Consider the following 16,884-nt stretch of genomic DNA (forward strand, 5'->3'; position numbering starts at 1 on the left):
TTGGGCACTTACTCACTCGAGATAAGCTCACTGCCATTTGAGTATTGCTTCTTTACTGTGTCCGATTTGTGAGCTGCAGCAGGAAACTCATTCACATCTGTTTTTTGATTGTCATTTTTCCCAGCAAGTTAGATCAAATGTGGCTTCTTGGCTAGGAATTGATATATGGCCGATTAATTATGAAGATTGGTCCTCTTGGATGTTTGGGAGACCTAAAGGTCTGAAGCAAAAAATAGCAGCAGCTGCATTGGCTGGTTCAGTTTGTATGATATGGTGGAATCGTAACACTTGTCTATTCAGATTTTACTCTATGACAGCTGCTAGTATAGATCATTTGATCATGTTTTATTTGAAAGCTAGAATTTTTAGACTTCCTAGGACAAAATTTGGGAAAAATGATTTAGCTTTTGTTGAGAAGTTTGACCAGTTGTAATTTTTCTAGTTGTGGATGCTCTGTTAGAGCTTGACTGTAATTGTTTTGTTGAGTTTCAATATATTCTCTTTTCATCAAAAAAAAAAAAAAAGAAGTTAAGCATATGTAATTAATTAAATTGTCAATTTTGCTTTTAGAAAATAGGTTTTCATTAAAATTATTTTCCACTTAAACTTATAGGAAATAAGAGTATTCTTGTTATGAAAAATGTAATTTTTGTTACAAGCAAAATTAACCTTATAATTAAAAACAAAGCATAAGAATTATTCATATTTTTAAGAGAACTAAACTCAAACTCAATAAAGATTTTTATCATTGAAAAATGAAAAATATCACCAAAATTTTTTATTTTTTTATTTTTTGAATTTTTATGAAAATGAACAAATTAAAAAAAAATTAACAAAACAACAACATATATATATAAATATTTTTTTTTCAAACAAACATAAATAAAACACAAAAATTAGCACAAAACATAAAAATTAAAAACAACGCAAAGCATAAACACAATAAATCACACTCTCCTTAATGAAAATAACCATATTAATTTGATACCCCCAAACTTAATTTAAGCATTGTCCTCAACATGTCAAAATATAAATATAAATTAAAATTGACAAGAGTTTAGAGTTTAGAATGGTCGTACCTCGATATGGTGCATCACTAAGAGAGTAAAAGATACAACAAACAAAAATCAAATCACACATAAAATAGACAAAATAAATAAAACACAACTTATCAAGATCAAATAGGAATCAAAGAGCATGGTAAACAGGGTCCTCAAGGAGGATCTCATCCACTTCATCAGTTTTTAATTCTAAAAATGGTTTTAATTTTTGTCCATTAACTTTAAATATATCACCATTTTTAGGATTTTCAATTTCAATAGCTCCATGTGGAAAAACAATACGAACAATGTAAGGACCGGACCACCTAGAACGCAACTTTCCCGGGAATAAATGCAAACGAGAGTTGTATATAAGGACTTTCTGACCTGGAGAAAAATCTTTTCTCAAAATATTTTTGCCATGGTAAAATTTCATGCGATCCTTATACTTTTTTGAATAGTCATATGCATCATCCCTAATTTTGTCTAGTTCATTTAGTTGAAGCTTTCGTTTCTCACCTGCCTTGTCTAAAGAAAAATTTAATTGCTTAATAGCCCAAAAGGCTCTATGTTCTAAATCAATAGGTAAGTGACACGCCGTCCCATACACAAGTCTGTAGGGTGACATGCCAATGGGTGTTTTGTACGCAGTACGATACGCTCATAATGCATCAGTGAGTCTTAAGGACTAATCTTTCCTAGTTGGATTCACAGTTTTTTCTAAAATGTGCTTAACTTCCCTATTAGACACTTCAACTTGACCACTAGTTTGTGGGTGATATGGTGTTGAGACTTTATGTGTAATGCCATATTGTTTCATTAAATGTTCAAATGGATTATTACAAAAGTGTGTACCATTATCACTAATGATAGCCCATGGTGACCCAAAATGGGAAAATATATTTTCTTTCAAAAACCGAAGCACAACTTTGTGGTCATTAGTGTGGCATGCAATAGCTTCAACCCATTTAGACACATAATCAACTCCAACCAGAATATAAAGATTACCAAAAGAGTTAGGAAATGGTCCCATAAAATCAATGCCCCAAACATCAAATATGTCAATAATAAGAATAGGATTTAAAGGCATCATGTTTCTTTTAGTTAAACTTCCTAGCTTTTGGCAACGTTCACAAGCTTTACAATAAACATATGTATCGTGAAAGATAGTAAGCCAATAAAAACCACATTGTAAAACTTTAGCAGCTGTTTTCTTACCACTAAAATGTCCCCCACATGCATGATCATGACAAAAAGATATGATTTTAGATTGATCACAATTTGGAATGCATCTTCTAATTATTTGATCAGGGCAGTATTCAACCATTAAGGATCATCCCAAATAAAGTTTTTCACCTCAGAATAAAATTTAGATTTATCATGCTTAGACCAATGAGATGGTATTTCTTTAGTGACCAAATAATTAACAATATCAGCATACCAAGGCAAGGAAGAAACATGCATCAATTGTTCATCAGGAAAAGTTTCAGTGATAGGAGTGGAATCATGTATAGTTTCAACAACTAGTCTAGATAAATGATCAACAACAACATTTTCAGATCCCTTTTTATCACGTATTTCTAAGTCGAATTCTTGTAAAAGCAGGATCCAACGGATCAAACGAGACTTGGCATCTTTTTTCAATAAGAGATATTTTAATGCAGCATGATCAGAGTATACAATAATTTTAGATCCTAACAGATAAGACCTAAATTTCTCCAAGCAAAAACAACAGCAAGCAATTCTTTTTTGGTTGTGGAATAATTTAATTGAGCATCATTCAAAGTTTTGCTAGCATAGTAAATTACATGAGGTATTTTTTCAAGTCTTTGTCCTAAGACAGCACCTATAGCATACTCAGAAGCATCACACATTATTTCAAAAGGTATTTTCCAATCAGGAGGTCGAATAATGGGTGCAATAGTCAACATATTTTTTAATTTTTCAAAGGCAACATGGAAATCATTATTAAAAACAAAAGCATTTTCTTTTCCAAGTAAATGGCATAAGGGCCGAGAAATTTTTCTAAAGTTGTTTATAAATCGTCTATAGAAACCGGCATGGCCTAAGAATGATCTAATTTCTTTCACAATTTTAGGTGGGGGAAGTTTTGAAATAAGATCAATTTTTGCTTTATAAACTTCTATTCCCTCAGATGAGATTACATGACCTAAAACAATTCCTTATTTAACCATAAAATGATATTTTTCCCTGTTAAGCACAAGGTTTTTCTCTTTGCAACGAATCAAAACAAGTGAAAGATGGTGCAAACATTCATCAAAGGAGGAACCAAACACAGAAAAATCATCCATAAACACTTCAAGAAATCTTTCAACCATGTCAGAAAAAATTGAAATCATACATCTTTGAAAAGTCGCAAGTGCGTTGCATAATCCAAAAGGCATGCGACGATAGGCAAAAGTCCCGAAAGGGCATGTAAATGTAGTCTTTTCTTGATCTTCTGGGGCAATATGAATTTGGTTATATCTCGAATACCCATCAAGAAAGCAATAATATGCATGGCCAGCTAAACGTTCAAGCATTTGATCAATAAAGGGTAATGGAAAATGGTCTTTTCTAGTAATATTATTCAACTTTATATAGTCTATGCACACTCTCCACCCCGTTTGTACTCTAGTAAGGATTAATTCTTTTTTTTTTCGTTTTCAACAACTGTGATCCCAGACTTCTTAGGTACAACTTGAACTGGACTAACCCATTGACTATCAGAAATAGGGTAAATGATACCTACGTCTAATAATTTTATGACCTCTTCTCTAACCACTTCTTTCATATTTGGATTTAACCTTCTTTGACATTCCCGAGAGGTTTTAGCATTCTCTTCTAGATGGATTCTATGCATACATATGGATGGGCTAATTCCTTTAATGTCTCCAATGGTCCAACCTATGGCTTCTTTATGTTTTCTAAAGACATCTAACAATTTATCTTCTTGTTCTTTAACTAGGGAAAATGCTATGATAACAGGCAAGGTTTCAGACGCTCCTAGAAAAGCATATTTTAAATTTTCTGGCAAAGGTTTAAGGTCTAACTTTGGAGACTCCAAAATTGATTGAACATGATCTAAGGGTGAAAAAGGTTCAACTTTGGTTTCATTTAAGGGTATAGGCTCTAGCAAAGCATTCACACCATCATTAGAGTCATCAACATGCAAGTTCATACCAAAGTATTTTTCACAAAAGTCAAGTAAGTCATTTCCATCATCTTCACATATACTATCTATCATGTTAACTTCATGCATTTCCTCACACTCAACAGATTTAGCATCATTAAAAACATTCAATTCAACAATCATATTTCCAAAAGATAATTTCAAAACACCATTACGACAATTTATGATTGCATTAGATGTAGCTAAGAATGGTCTACCTAAAATGATAGGAATTTGAGCATGCATGTTTTCTACAGGTTGAGTATCAAGAACAATGAAGTCAACAGGAAAATAAAATTTATCAACTTTTATCAAAACATCCTCTATAATGCCTCTAAGAATTTTCACAGAACGATCGGCTAATTGAAGAGTTATAGAGGTAGGTTTTAGCTCACCAAGACCAAGTTGCTTATAAATAGAATAAGGCAATAAATTCACACTAGCACCCAAATCAAGTAAAACTTTGTTAATAAAATGATCACCAATAATGCATGAAATTGTGGGACACCCAGGGTCTTTATATTTAACAAGACTCTTATATTGAATAATGGAACTAGCTTGTTCAGTAAAAAAATGCCTTTTTAGGAACATTAGTGTTTCTTTTAACAGTACAAAGATCCTTTAAAAATTTAGAGTAGGCAGGAATTTGTTTAATAGCATCTAAGAATGGGATATTGATACTCACTTGTTTAAAAACTTCTAAGATGTCATTATATTGGCCGCCTTTTTTAATTGGAAGTAATCTTTGTGGGAATGGGGCTTTTGGAATGAAAGGATGGATTGGAGTTTCCTTGTTTGAAGAGTCATTGGCATTAGAACTAGAAGGCTGACTCTTTTCTTTTTCTTTTTCTTTTTCAACCTCAGGTATGTAATTGGGTTTGACAATGTTCTTTCTGGACCTAAGAGTTGAAATTGATTTGACTTCTCCATTATGGCTAGACTTTCCTATCTCATATTGACCTTTTGGATTAGGGATAAGTTGAATAGGGAATGTTCCTTTTTCTCTATCAGCTAAAGCAGTGGCGAGTTATCCTACTTGTGTCTCGAGTTTGGTAATTGATTGAGATTGATTTTGTGGGATTTGTTGAGTGGATTGCATAAATTGTTGTAAAGTATCTTCTAAGGAAGGTTTTCTTTGTTGCGGATATGGTTGATTTTGTGGGGCATGAGCTTGGTTTTGTGTGTTGTATTGGTGCCCTTGATTCATTCGGGGTTGGTATTGTCTCCATGAAAATTTTGGATGGTTTCTCCAATTTGGATTGTAGGTGGATGAAAATGGGCTATCATTTGGTTTCCCATAAGCATGAAGTGCATTGGCCTCCTCAGAAAAGGCTTCTTGGTAGGAAGGACATGATTGGGCATTATGGCAAGGACTAGAACATATAGAACAAACATATTTTCTTGGTTGTATTGGAGAGTTTATAGTTTTGCTTATGGCTAATGTAACACCCTACTTCCTTAGAGCCATTACTAAGTGAGTTTAAAAATGTGTATTCAACTCGCTAATTGAGGTATTAGGTCAAATAGTGTAATCAAGCCATAAACAGAGGAAAAGCTCTAGAAATAATTCCATTTCATTGAAAATCATAAAAGTTTAACCCTTGGGATCCCAAAATACAGTTTAGAAACATTTACAACATATAAATTGAACCAAGTCGACTAAACGACAAAATCTAGGTTTATTTACAAACATCTCCCAAAATCCACTGACTGTGGCAGCGAGGCTGGCCAAACATGTACACGCCGCTTCATGCTTGCTATACTCATGGTTGGTTGGCTTTCTCCTTGCCCTTACCTACACCACAGAGCATCTGTGAGCCGAAGCCCAGCAAGAAAACCCATAACAGATAACATATGTAAATCATACACCAAGTATATAAACTAGCCATCAATAGGCTAAACACATATGGCCTAGCCATCCCAGGCGCTTTACCAGGCCCAGGGTTCGCGGTCCACACCGTGAGGATATCCCAGGTATCCTTTAGGGACACGCCCTGGCAACTCGCACTCCACGTGCTCAACGCTGCTCCCGACCCCTTGCCGTACTCGGCCTTGCACTCAACGTGCCCAACGCCATTCCCGGCCCTTTGCTGTTTTTGGCCCCTGCCGACCTCGGCCTACACCGTTCCTGGCTCTTGCCGATCATTCACATAATTGCACTCATAGCATAATAAACAAGTATAGAATACTAGCAAATAAAATCAAAGGGCTACGCTATGCAATTCAAACACATTGGGCTCAGCCCTGCATACAAGCTCTATGGGAACAAGGGTTTTCTTACCTGAGTCCCGAGCTCTCCGAGCACCGATGTCCCGAGCACAGTCCTCTAACTTGAGCCTCGCCGAAACCCTAGTCACAACACATTAATAATATCCATCCATCAAGTTCTAATCCATTAAATAACTTTGAGCCATATCTCTAACCTTCGGGACCTTGAATTCTATCAATCCGGGTGATAAAATCCATCCCGAGCCTTAACCATTGAGTTCCCAAACCTAAACACCCTTAAAAACACAAACTGGCACTAAGAGTCGCGGCCCTACTCACAAGCGCCGCGGCTAGCCTCGAAACAGAGGCTAGCACTTCCTTGCAACACACATGGGCCGCAGCGCACACACCAAGCGTCGTGACACGCTTCAAGCTTCTCGGACTCCCATGGCCGCGCGCACACACGGGCCGCAGCATGCCCACCTAGAGTCGCGACCCTCTCCTCCAAACCCAGAATTCTTCACCTTTTTCCTGCATTTTCTTCAGACCAACTCATCCTATAATCAAGCTAACAGTTCCAAATAATCAACACAAATATTCTAGCCCAGTTTCAGCATCAAAACCCATCAAAACCTGCTCCAAAAATTCAACTAAACTCCCAAGAGCAAATCAAATTCTACCCACATGCGTAAGCAAAAAACACAACAGAAACTCATGCTTAATTCCCATGGTTAGAGCTTACCTTTGCTGAGTTTAGTCTCTGAGTTTGATCCTTAATCCTCAAGCTTTTAGCTCCTAAAATTTCCCAGCCCATTCCCTTGTTTTAACTAACTTCCACCAGAATTTTCCTTGAGTTTGTCTTAGGGAGTGAAAGAGAGAGGAAGGTGAGAACTATCTTCAGTTGGAAGGAAAATAAGTGTCGGTTCCTAAAAGCTTCTAAATGATTCTTCCCTTTGTTTTATTCAACTTAGTCTATGTGGTTACCTCAAGGCTCGGGGTACCAAAACGTCCCCGAGAGCAAAGTGGTAAATTTCCCTAATATTCCATCCTCGAATATATCTCCAAATATTTATTTTCATAACCCGATAACCCCATATAATAACTAATGCCCAAATTACCCCTCGACTCGCCCCGAGTCGGATTCTCAACCCTGCTGTAACTTTCTGGCTAACCGCTCCCCAGGACTGTCTCGGATTGTGCTGCACAGATTTATCACATATATATCACATTTATCACATATATACCCCTAACATCCAGACGGGGCCCACATGCACATTTAACTCAACTAACACATGCATCATTATCATATATTTACATTAATTCATATATTAACATAATAATTCATTTATTGCCCTCCAGGCACACTAATCAAGGCCCTAAGCCCTATTAGCAAATTCGGGTCGTTACAACTATCCCCTCCTTACAGAAATTTCGTCCTCGAAATTACCTTAACAACTCGGGATACCGCTCCCTCATCTCTGACTCAAGTTCCCATGTCGCCTCCTCAACCTTGCTGTTTCTCCACAGCACTTTCACCAAGGCGATGGTCTTGCTTCACAATACTTTATCTTTCCGGTCGAGAACCTGAACCGGCTTCTCCTCATAGGAGAAATCTTGATCAAGCTCCAGGTTCTCAAAACTTAGAACATGCGTCGAATCTGACATATACTTCCGGAGCATGGATACATGGAAAACATCATGAACCCTTGATAAAGCTGAAGGCATCGCTAGTCTGTAAGCTACCTCACCAGCTCGTTCCAGAATCTCGAAGGGGCCAACAAACCTAGGGCTTAGTTTGCCCCGAACACCAAAATGTTTCACACCCCTCATGGGTGAAACCCTAAGGAACACATGGTCACCAACCTAAAATTCCACGCTCATGCGTTTTAGGTCTGAATAACTTTTCTGTCGACTCTGGGAGGCGGGCATACGCACTCTAATCTTCTCAATCGCCTCATTGGTCCTCTGAACCATCTCTGGACTCAAATATCTCCTCTCACCTGTCTTATCCCAATGAATAGGTGATCTACACTTCCTTCCATAAAGAATCTCGTACGGAGCCACTCCGATGGTCGCCTGATAACTGTTGTTGTACGAGAACTCGATCAAAGGGAGATACTTACTCCACGATCCCCCAAAATCTAGCACACAGGCTTGCAGCATATCCTCCAATATCTAAACCATCCTCTCAGACTGTCCATTCGTCTGAGGATGATAAGCGGCGCTAAACCGTAACTGCGTGCCCCTAGCCTTCTGCAGACTCTCCCAAAACTTGGAAGTGAATGTGGGGTCTCTGTCAAATACTATCGACCTCGGAGCCCCATGGAGTCGAACGATCTCTTTCACATACAACTCAGCATACTGTTCCACAGTATAAGTTGTCCTAATAGGCAAAAAGTGGGCGGACTTGGTATACCTATCCACAATCACCCACATTGAGTCATGCTGTTCTACAGTCTTCGGCAAACCAACCACAAAATCCATAGTGATATCTTCCCACTTCCATTCTGGGATCCCCAGAGGCTACAGCAACCCTGCTGGCCTCTGATGCTCAGCCTTAACCTGTTGGCAAGTTAAGCACTTGGCCACATAATCCACCATATCCCTCTTCATGCCCGACCACCAATACAGAGCTCTCAAGTCCTGGTACATCTTTGTCGTATCCGAGTGCAAAGAGTAGGGAGTGGTATGTGATTCATCTAAGATCTCTCGTCGGATATCAGAATCCATTGGAACGCAGATCCGACCCTTGTACTTCAGTAATCCCATCTCTGATATAGAAAAGTCCTTAGTCGCTCTGACTAAGACACTCTCCCTATGACCTCTTAAATGGGAATCTTTCCCCTGCGCCTCCTTGATCCTCGCAAAGAGTGTAGACTGAAGAGTGATATTGGCCAACTGACCAACCACCAACTCTATACCTGCTCTGGTCATCTCCTCAACTAACTTGTTAGATATCTGCCTTGGACTAAACAACTATCATGGGCCTTTCCGACTCAATACATCAGCCACTACATTGGCCTTCCCAGGATGGTATAGAATATCGCAATCATAATCCTTAACCAACTCCAGCCACCGCCTCTGGCACATATTCAGGTCCTTTTAAGTAAAGAAATATTTTAAGCTCTTATGGTCGGTGTATATCTCGCACTTCTCACCATAATGATAATGTCTCCAAACCTTAAGTGCAAACACCACCGCTGCCAATTCCAAATCATGCGTAGGATATCTCTGCTCATACTCCTTTAGCTGCCTCGATGCATAGGCTATTACCTTACTAGCTTGCATCAGCACGAACCCCAAACCCTGTCTGGATGCATCACAGTAAACCACTAACTTTTCATTCTCTATCGGCAAGCTTAACACTGGCGCAGTGATCAGTCACCGCTTCAACTCCTTAAAATTGTTCTCACATCTGTCCGTCCAGACATACCTTGTCTTCTTCTTTGTCAGTACTGTCAATGGCGTAGCTATTCTGGAAAACCCGTCAACAAACCACCGATAATACCCTGCTAAACCCAGAAAGCTTCTCACTTCAGGAACATTGCTCGGTCTAGGCCAATCTCTGACCACCTCAATCTTACTTGGGTCAACCAGAATCCCCTCCTTACTGACAATATGGCCTAGAAATGTAACTTGTGGCAACCAGAACTCACACTTACTGAACTTAGCATATAACATATGCTCCCTCAACCGTTGTAACACCAACCGCAGATGCTGCTCATGCTCTGCCTCTGACTGAGAATACACCAAGATGTCGTCAATGAACACAATTACAAACTTATCCAGATAATCCTTGAAAACCCTATTCATCATGTCCATGAAGGCTACTGGGGCATTGGTTAATCCAAAGGACATAACCAGGAATTCATAATTTCCATACCTCGTTCGAAAAGCAGTCTTTGGTATGTCCTCCTCTTTAATCCTTAACTGATGGTAACCTGATCGGAGATCTATCTTGGAAAACACTGTTCTTCCCTGTAACTGATCAAATAAATCATCGATCCTAGGAAGTGGATACTTGTTCTTAATGGTTAAATTGTTTAGCTCCCTGTAATCAATACACATCCTAAGGGATCCATCATTCTTCTTAACGAACAACACTGGAGCACCTCATGGCGAGAAACTCAGTCTAATAAACCCCAAATCAAGTAACTCCTGCAATTGAATCTTCTGTTTACCTAAACTCTTAAGTCTCCTTGTTTTGATGATTAACAAATATTTGATTATTATTTGTTACTAATGATTTGTTGATTTTGTAGCAAAAACCAAAGTGAATTAGCAATTCAAAGTCAAACTTATGACCAAGGGCAAAATGGTCATTTTACCAAATTTTCCGGAAATGACCCGAAATGGATTTCAAGACTCAAGAAACTCAAGATAAAGGTTTAATTTCATTTCTTAGTCTTGTAAAGTGATTGCAAGTTCACTTTAAGTCATAAGTATAAAATTTGGCTCATTCACGTGCTAAAAATGGTGGTTTTTCAAAATGAGAACTAGACATCCTAAATTCACTTTTAAGAAAATAAATCCCGATACGGTCGTAACGCAATTGGAATTTTTGAAATCGGATAAACGAGCTAAAAGTTATAAAGAATTGAAAAACGGGAAAATAGGCATATTTTGAACTTTTGCTCACTGCCTGCCATCCGGAATTCCGGTTGGCAACCGGAATTCCGGTTGCTCCTAGACCGGAATTCTGGTTCCCCATCCGAACTTCCGGTTCGTGGCAAGCAGCTTCAAAAAGTAACCCCCAATGGCTATAAACGGCTAGTTTTTTCCCAAACTCTATATAAACTCATTTTTCACTCAAAATTAGGTGTTGGCTGAGCATTTATTACATACATCAAACCTAATCCATTGATTTCAAAGAGCTCCCAAAGTTTAAATCATCCAAACACATATTCACACACTTGAGCCAAAATTTGTATTTATTTCTTCTAAGTGTGCTTGCTAATCACTCTAGGTTTCTCATTGTATCATCATACTTCTAGAGTGATTTTTGCTTGTAATATCAAACACATTCCCTTATTGTGATTGAGGTGAGGTTGGCACCAGTTTTGTAAACAACCCGGTTAGAGTGAGATTGGCACTTCAACAATCCGAAAAAGAGGTTGATAGTCCTTGGTGGTGGAAAACTATTGTAAGAGGTTTGGAAATACCTTGGTGAAAAATTCCCGGTTGTAAGGGTTAGTCAAGCCCGTTAACTTGGCTCGATAGTGGAACTCAAAGCTAGGTCCATAGCTTTGAAGACCAAGGACGTAGGTGGCTTAGTTCTACCGAACCTTGTAAAATTCGAGAGTTTGCAATTTCTTAACCTTAAACTCTTTACATTACAAGTTTGATTATTTGCTATATCTATTTGATTGCCATATTATTTGCTTTTACTTGATAAATTTGATTTATTGCATAATTTGGCATATTAAGTTTTAAATTTCCGAAATTAGTTTAAATTTCCAATTCACCCCCCCTCTTGGAAACATATCTTGGGTTAACATCTTCGACTCCTTTAACTCTGCTGGAGCCATTCTATAAGGTGTCCTAGATATTGGCTCTGCTCCTGGTACCAACTCTATAACAAAGTCAATCTCCTGCTGCGGCGGAAACCCTGGAAAATCTGCTGGAAACAAATCCAGAAACTCACACACCAATCTAGTCTCACATGGTCCAACCACAACCACCCTAAAGTTATCCACAACGCTCGCTAGGAATCCTATGCAACCTTCCTGTATCAGGTCTCTAGCCTTCAATGCTGAAATCATTGGTACTCGCGGTCCACTAACTGTCCCCACGAACACAAAGGGTACCTCCCCTTCTGGTTCAAAAGTCACCATCCTGCGTTTGCAGTCAATCGTTGCCCCATGCTTTGATAACCAATCCATTCCTAAAATCATATCAAAATCATCCATCTCTAACTCAATCAAATCAACAGACATTCCCTACCATCTACCTCTATTGGCAATGCTCTAATCCACTTCCTAGAGACTACCAATTCTCATGTTGGCAACAAAGTCTGAAATCCCCTAGCATACACACCTCTAGGTCTACAAAGCTGATCTATCACTCTAGCAGATACAAATGAATGAGTAGCCCCTGAATTAAACAATGCGGTATACAAAGAACCAGAACTAAAGATCTGACCTGTCACAACTGAGGGGCTAGCCTCTGCCTCAGTCTGTGTCAAAGTGAATACCCTGGCAGGAGCAAGTCTGTCACTCTGCTTTTGCTCCTCATTCTTAACTTGAGGGCAATCCCTCTTTAGATGACTGGCACTCCCACAAACAAAGCAGGCCCTGATCCTGCACTCACCCTGGTGTCGTCGCCTGCACCGTGGACACATTGGAAAACTCCTCCAGTTGTCACTGCCACCCTGACGGCCAGTGGAAGCACTCCGTGCCCTCCTATATGAACTGGGAGGAACAAAGGAATCTGGGGCCTTCCTCTTCTGCTCACTAAATCCACCACCACGAATAGACCCAACAAAAGGAGGCACTGTCCTCCTGGCATCGCGCCTAACAACGCTTTCCTTCCAAATTTGATCTTCAGCCCTCTCAGCTGTAAGGGTCTTATCCACAACCTGGCCATAAGTAGTAGTCTCTAGATCCAAGGTAATATTCACATCACGGGCAATCATAACATTCAACCCCCGCACAAACCTGTCCCTTCTTGGCGCATCAGTCAGCACTAAATCTGGCGCAAACTTCGCCAATATGTCAAACTTTATAGCATACTCTGTCACTGTCGATTAGTTCTGAGTCAGGTTGATGAACTCATCAACCTTCGTAGCTCAAACTGCCACACTGTAATATTTCTCATTAAACAAGTTTCTGAATTCTTCCCAGGTCATAACTGATACATCCCTTCTCTGAACCACCACGTCCCACCAAATGCGGGCATCCTCTCTAAACATGTAGCTAGCACAAGCTACCCTTTCATTCCCCTGAACTCTCATAAAATCCAGAATTAAGGAAGTCATATTCATCCACTGCTCTACCCGCAGTGGGTCGGATCCACCCTCGAAGGTGGGAGGATGCTGCTTCCTGAACCTTTCATACAAAGGTTCCCACTTATTCTCCATAGCAGACTGCACTGGCACTGGCGCTGCAACCTGCTGCACTAACTGCCCAGTAACCTGAGGTGGGGCCTGCTGCCTCAACTGTCGCAACTCTTCCTCTATTCGCCGTAGTCTCGCTTCCATCTCGGCAAACATCTCTTGCCAACTCTGCGAGGCAGGTGGAGGGTCCTGACTCTGGTTGTCATCCTCGGCCCTACTGCCACGGAGTCTAGCTGATTGTCGAGGAATCTCAACAAATAGGCCTACAACCAACGACACCGCTCATTAGGCATGATAAAAACTTCCAAAAACCACCTCCCAAACACATTAGCCATCCACAAGCAATAACTCATGTAGCATATAACACACAACGGGCCATGCCCTAGCATCATGCATATGTTAACTCATTCATCATGCTCTATACAAGATAAGCAGGCAAACAGGGGATTCAAACACATATTAAAACATATTAGTCAATCATACCAACCAATCCTGAGTCGAGCTTGTCACTGACAGTGAGCGTACATGTTTGGTCAATCTCCAGAACAAATAACCTTGGCTTGCTCTGATACCAAGTTGTAACACCCTACTTCCTTAGAGCCGTTACTAAGTGAGTTTAAAAACGTGCATTCAACTCGCTAATCGAGGTTTTAGGTCAAACAGTGTAATCAAGCCATTAACAGAAGAAAACTCTAGAAATAATTCCATTTCATTGAAAATCATAAAAGTTTAACACTTGGGATCCCAAAATACAGTTTAGAAACATTTACAACATATAAATTGAACCAAGTCAACTAAACGAAAAAATCTAGGTTTATTTACAAACATCTCCCAAAATCCACTGGCTGTGGCAGCCAGGCTGGCCAAACATGTACACACCGCTTCATGCCTGCTATACTCATGGTTGGTTGGCTTTCCCCTTGTCTTTACTAGCACCATAGAGCATCTGTAAGCCGAAGACCAATAAGAAAACTTATAACAGATAACATATGCAAATCCTACACCAAGTATATAAACTGGCCATCAATAGGCTAAACATATACGGCCTAGCCGTCCCAGGCGCTTTACCAGGCCCTGGGTTTGTGGTCCACACCGTGAGGATATCCCAGGTATCCTTTAGGGACACGCCCTGGAAACTCGCACTCCACGTCCTCAACGCTGCTCCCGGCCCCTTGCCGTACTCGGCCTTGCACTCAACGTGCCCAACGCCGTTCCCAACGCTTTGTTGTTTCCGGCCCCTGCCGACCTCGGCCTACACCGTTCCTGGCTCTTGCCGATCATTCACATAATTGCACTCATAGCATAATAAACAAGTACATAATACTAGCAAATAAAATCAAAGGGCTACGCTATGCAATTCAAACACATTGGGCTCAGCCCTGCATACAAGCTCTATGGGAACAAGGGTTTTCTTACCTGAGTCCTGAGCTCTCCGAGCACCGATGTCCCGAGCACAGTCCACTAACTTGAGCCTCACCGAAACCCTAGTCACAACACATTAATAATATCCATCCATCAAGTTCTAATCCATTAAATAACTTTGAGCCATATCTCTAACCTCCGAGACCTTGAATTCTATCAATCCGGGTGATAAAATCCATCCCGAGCCTTAACCATTGAGTTCCCAAACCTAAACACCCTTAAAAACACAAACTGGCACTAAGAGTCGCGGCCCTACCCACAAGCACCGCGGCTAGCCTCGAAACAGAGGCTAGCACTTCCCTGCAGCACACATGGGCCGTGGTGCACACACCAAGCGCCGTGGCGCGCTTCAAGCTTCTCGGACTCCCATGGCCGTGCGCGCACACGGGCCGCGGCATGCCCACCTAGAGCCGCGGCCCTCTCCTCCAAACCCAGAATTCTTCACCTTTTTCCTGCATTCTCTTTAGACCAACTCATCCTATAATCAAGCTAACAGTTCCAAATAATCAACACAAATATTCTAGCCCAGTTTCAGCATCAAAACCCATCAAAACCTGCTCCAAAAACTCAACTAAACTCCCAAGAGCAAATCAAATTCTACCCACATGCATTACCTAAAAACACAACAGAAACTCAAGCTTAATTCCCATGGTTAGAGCTTACTTTTGCTGAGTTTAGTCTCTGAGTTTGATCCTTAATCCTCAAGCTTTTAGCTCCTAAAATTTCCCAGCCCAATCCCATGTTTTAACTAGCTTCAACTAGAATTTTCCTTGAGTTTGTCTTAGGGAGTGAAAGAGAGAGGAAGATGAGAACTATCTTCTGCTGGAAGGAAAATAAGTGTCGGTTCCTACAAGCTTCTAAATGATTCTTCCCTTTGTTTTATTCAACTTAGTCTATGTGGTTACCTCAAGGCTCAGGGTTCCAAAACGTCCCCGAGGGAAAAATGGTAAATTTCCCCAATATGCCCTCCTAGACACTCTATCCTTGAATATATCTCCAAATATTTATTTTCATAACCCGATAACCCCATATAATAACTAATGCCCAAATTACCCCTCGGACTTTCTGGCTAACCGCTCCCCAGGACTGTCTCGGATCGTGCTGCACAGATATATCACATATATATCGTATTTATCACATATATACCCTTAACATCCAGACGGGTCCCACATGCACATTTAACTCAACTAAACATGCATCATTATCATATATTCACATTAATTCATATATTAACATAATAATTCATTTATTGCCCTCCAGGCCCACTAATCAAGGCCCTAAGCCCTATTAGCAAATTCAGGTCGTTACAGCTAAAGCTTCTACTTTTCTCGGTAATTTGTCTAAGGATGTTCTTAAGTCTAATTCTTCTTTTACTTCATACCTTCCTCCTCCTTTTGGTGAATTAGTTGACCTAGACCTAGGATCAAAATAATTCCATTATTGTGAATTGACAGATAAATCTTCAAGGGCGTCCCACGCCTCTTGTCCTTGAAATTTTAAAAAATTTCCAGTATGCATAGATTGAATCATTTGACGATTAGAGGGAGTCAAACCATCATAAAAATATTTTACAAGTCTCCATTTTTCAAAACCATGATGAGGACATTTTAATAATAAATCTTTAAATCTTTCTCAACATTCATAAAACTCTTCATTATCTTTTTGAAAAAACTCGGAGATTTCTCTCCTTAAACTATCACTGTTAGACATAGCAAAAAATTTCATCAAGAATTTATTATAAAGTTGATCCCATGTAGTTATGGACCCTGTTGGAAGGGAATTTAACCAAGCTTTTGATTTGTATTTTAATGAAAAAGGGAATAATCTTAGTTTGACCGACTCATCAGAAATTTTTTGAAATTTAAATGTTGAGAAAATTTCTAAGAAATATTTGACATGCATGTAAGGATCCTCTCTATCTAACCCATAAAAAGATGGTAACAATTGAATGATTGTTGGTTTAAGCTCAAAATGAGTAGCTGAAGTGG

The 16,884-nt window shown here is 39.7% G+C and overlaps 1 non-coding gene across 1 annotated transcript; it reads left to right on the forward strand.

Annotated features, from left to right (window-relative positions):
• The first annotated feature begins 16,484 nt into the window (after positions 1-16,484).
• Positions 16,485-16,591, forward strand: LOC133798977 (small nucleolar RNA R71). The gene has a single exon (XR_009876188.1). It is a non-coding gene; the product is annotated as a small nucleolar RNA R71 (small nucleolar RNA).
• Positions 16,592-16,884: the final 293 nt, after the last annotated feature.

Source organism: Humulus lupulus, chromosome 8 (genome assembly GCF_963169125.1).
Source record: "Humulus lupulus chromosome 8, drHumLupu1.1, whole genome shotgun sequence".
In the NCBI taxonomy this organism is placed as follows: Eukaryota; Viridiplantae; Streptophyta; class Magnoliopsida; order Rosales; family Cannabaceae; genus Humulus; species Humulus lupulus.